This window comes from Tupaia chinensis, unplaced genomic scaffold (genome assembly GCF_000334495.1).
Source record: "Tupaia chinensis unplaced genomic scaffold, TupChi_1.0 Scaffold000165_2, whole genome shotgun sequence".
NCBI classification, from domain to species: Eukaryota; Metazoa; Chordata; class Mammalia; order Scandentia; family Tupaiidae; genus Tupaia; species Tupaia belangeri.
Window position 1 is genome coordinate 1,260,211 of NW_006159640.1, and position 4,540 is coordinate 1,264,750.

Genomic DNA, 4,540 nt, shown 5'->3' on the forward strand with positions numbered 1-4,540 from the left:
GGGATAATCTTGACTGTTTCCTATAACATAGAGCCCCCTCCAGGAGCAGGGAAGAGGCACTATCTTCCAGAAGGAGAAGGGCAGGGGCAGCAGGAGTGGTGTTCCAGACAGCAGGAAGGTCATGGAAAGTCTTGGAGACAGATGTGAACGGGGTGGGAAGTGGCAGTGGGGGCAGACAAGGTTGAGGGGTAAGCAAGGCAGTATAATAAAGGCCCTGAAAGCTATTATTTATTTTTTTAAAGATTTATTTATTTTTAATATTAGTTATTATCATTATTCTTCCATTTTAACCAGAGAGAGACAGACGGAAAGGGAGAGTGAGAAAGAAAGCCTCCAGGTTTGGGACTTGAACTGTGGTCAGCCATGTGGAAGTCCAGCGTCTCAACCACCATGCCACCTGCTGGCCCCATGAAAGCTATTTAAAAATTTGCACTTTAAGTGAGAACAACAGGGACCCATGGACGGGCTTGAAGCAGGGGAAAGGCATAAACACCCGTCATTGTTAAAGCATCTTTGGTTGCTCTGTGAAGAATGACCTGAAGGGGATGAGACAGGAAGTGGGAATAAAAGTCCGGAGTCTGTCACACAATGTGGGTGAGAGACTGGGGCATCAGGGATGTAGGCCGTATTGGTTAGACATATTCCTGTGTGAAATGGAGAGCTGGCTACTTAATTCCAGAGAAAGAGCAGAATGTTAGGGGCCAGATACTCTAATTGTTTCATTTTTCTTTTTTGAGAGTTTTTTTTGCTATAGGGTGCGTGTGCTCACCAGACAGACAGACAGAGACAGAGAGACAGAAAGTGAGAAATCACCCCCCAGGGGGGGATAGCCATGCCGCAATCCCTTCTCCTCTGTTCTCCTCTCGGGATCTTGGGCACACGAGCACACATGCCCAGCGTGAGTTTTAAGCCACTGGGTCCAGGATGCGAACCGCAGTTGGCTACATGGGAGTCCAGCAACATAGCCATTACGCTAACTGCTGGTCCCTACCAACATTCTGGGAGGTAGGTATGAGAAGTTTCACCTAGTAATTGGCAGTGGCTGTATTCAAACCCAGGTCTGCCCAACCCCAGATTCATAGTGTTTCACCACTAGATCATGCTGCTTTCCTACGTTAAAGACAGCAAGTTATTGCTTATCATATTCAAATAAAGGACCACGGGAGTTTTACTAGTTCTGAAGAATTTGAAGTGTGATAAATGCAGACTGAAGAAAGTTGTTACTTGATTATCTTTGGGATTCTCATCAATATCCACTTCCCTCTGTTGAAACCTTAGCACCATCCTCTTCTGGGATTGTGACAAGGTCCTTTGTCATCATGACAATGAAGCTTCCCTGGGCACCTTTTTTCCCATCAGAATTTATAGCACTCATTACCTCATTTATTTGTTTATTTGAGAGAGGGAAACTTCTGGCAGGGTCTTACCATTTGTGTGTTTCTGCCCCAGTGTCTCAGTTAGCTGGAATCACCACCACATATGGCTGGGCCTCTGTACCGTCTTTTCAGGACTCTTCACCAATCTGTTTTCCCTACTTGCCTGGAAGTTCCTTGAGAGCACACATCATGTTTTCACAGTGGTATTCATTAGTCAGGGATAAGATGCTCATTAAACACTGGTTGACTGACTGAATGAATGAATGAGCACAAGATCACATTAGTCATGATTGTAAAACCTGTGTTTTGATAGTATGTATAAGTGGGGATAAGGGTTATGGTCTACTAACACAAACCATCTTTTTAGGTTTTTACCACAGGGTGTATGCATTCATTAAAGAGAGACAGAAAGGGACAGACAGAAGGAAAGTGAGAATCACCCCATCCAGCGGGGATGGTCATGCTGTCATCTTTTCTCCTTCATTCTCTTGCTGGGATATTGGACACATGCACACACGTACCCAGTGTGATTTTCCAGCTGCTGGATCCAGGACTCAAAATGTGGTCAGCCATGTGGGAGTCTGGTGCCTTAGTCTCCATGCCACCTGCTGGCCCCAACCCAAACTCTTCATTGCTGTTTCTTCTCTTGTTCCATGAAATCATAAAGACTTCCCATTTGTGGCCCCTGTGGAGCCAAGGCTCAAAGCAGTGTCCTCTTTGCATGTTTTCATTGGAGTTCTTCCTTAGCAGTGGCTCTCTGGGTTCTTTTGCAAAAATTACATGTTGACTCAAGCCTGGCTTTAATCATCACAACCTTGAATCCTCATCAAACTCTGCCTTATCTCAAACCAGTGCTTAAAAGACACTCTTACCCTCAGAAGAAATGGTATAATTTTCATAAACATGGGTCATTCCCCCTTGTATAAATGTCAGATACTAAACTACCATTTAACAAGATGTGCCAGAAATGCAGAGTGTTTGAACAAAGACTGTTGACAATAGTATCTTTTTTCCCCTTTTTTTGTAGTTTTTTGAAATTGCTCTCCCCAAATATTCCTAATGCTTTATTTACTACAGCTTTGGGCTTATTTTGGGATGAATTTTCCTGAAGCTGAGTCTTAGGATGTGATTCTTATCCTGGTCACATCCTGGGGAGTTGTTTTGTGACTTGTTTGAATGGGCTGTGGCTCTTCCAGGCGCGGAGGAAGAGGCTGGGCTGGAGGATGTCAACTCCCGTGTGCAATTCAGAGACAGAGATGACAGACCATCAGCTCAGTGGAAAGACTTGCTAAAAGAAAGCCTGCATCTCTTGGTCTCCAACACTACAGACAACGGCAGAGCAAACCCAGCTCAGACTTTATCAATTATCTATTCTAAGGGACTGATGTGTCTCACAGTTTCCAACAGCTGAGTGATTTGTGACTATTAGGAATTTAGACACTGGGTGATTAAAACCACCAGTGCTGGGAAATTTCGTATTTCAGGAAATTTTGGTTGTGAGGCATGCTGGAATCTCACCAGCCAGCAGACCGGAGGGGGAGGAAGTCCAGACAGGGGCAGGAATGGGACGTGGGAATGGACCAGAAGGCAGACACAAGGAGGTGGCTTATATGTCCCACAGATCCATGCTGTAGTTCTGCTTCCTGGAGACTCAGTTTCTTCACTAGCAAAGTAGAGATGAGGATTGAATTAGATAACATGCCTGGCACACAGTGTAGGCTCTGGATATGAGTTCCCCTCCTTTCCCTGCAAAGTCCAATGGTTTTTTCTGGGACGAGGTGAATTGAGGTTTGGTCCAGATTAGGATTGGTCACTGGCTCTGACTTAGAGATGGGGGAAAGGGGTTGATCAAGGTCAGGCAGGTTGTACAGATCCTCCATATTCTATGCTTGGGGCTGGACTTTAATCTGAACTTTGATTGGCGAGGAAGCTCATCTAGTCCTGGGTTTACCTCAGTGTTCTGCAGAACCATGGTCCTCAAAGTTTGGTCTGAGGACCCTGGATGAGCCAGAAACACCTTCAGGCATCTAGAAGATTAGAATTATTTTCACAATACTACTAAGATGCTTTTGTCCTTTCATTGAGCCACTGTTTGAACCTGATGATGTAAAAGCAACTGTGATTGTACAACTGCTGATGCTGAATTTGAATCTAGGGAGTGGAACCAAACTGTAGTAGTAATAGTTTCATTGTAAGAAAAAGTAAGCCCACTTCATTTAAGAATGTCCTTAAAGGGACCAGAAGGTGCCATGGTGGTTGGGGCACTAGACATAGCTGACAGCGGTTCAAATCCCAGACCTGGTGGCTTGTTTTCTCACTTTCTCTCTCTGGTGAGCACATGTGCCCTATAGCAAATTTAAAAATAATAATAAATAAAATATTTTCTTTAAAAAAAAGAATGTCCTTAAAGTAGTAACAATGATTTAAAAAAATTAAATTTCAACCTTTGAGTGCTTTTCTTTCTTTTTTTTTTAAGAAAGATTTTTGCTATAGGGCATGTGCACTTGCTGGAGAGACAGAGAGACATAAAGTGAGAAATCACCCCCTGGGGTCATGGCCAATCCACAATCTCTTCTCCTCCAGTCTCCTCTCAGGATTTTGGTCACGTATGCGCATGTGTCTGGTGTGAGTTTAAAGTCACTGGGGCTCGGACTTGAACTGTTGTCGACTACATGGCAGTCCAGTGACATAACCATTATGCCATCTGCTGGTCCTGAGTGCTTTTCTTTTTAATTGCCAGAGGATATGTGTGCTGGCCAGAGAGATACAGAGAGAGAGAGGATAGGAGAGGAAGAAAGCACACTCAATGAGGTGTAGTCATGTCTCAACACCTCCTCCATTTCTCCATCCTTTCGAGATTTTTGACACACACACACCCCTGTGCCAAGCATGTTTTCGAGTTCCTAGGATTAGAACTGTGTTTGGCTATGGGGGAATCCAGCTTCCTAACCTCTTGGCCAAGGGGTCAATCTGAGTACTCATCTCTTTAATGATTTGTGCCATATAGTCACAAGTAGGGGTAAAGCATTTCTTTTCTTTTTTCTTTTTTTTTTTTGAGAGGTTTTTCACTATAGGGCACGTGCGCTCGCCAGACAGACAGAGAGAGACAGAGAGACAGAAAGCGAGAAATCACCCCCCGGAGGGGATGGCCATGCCGCAATCCC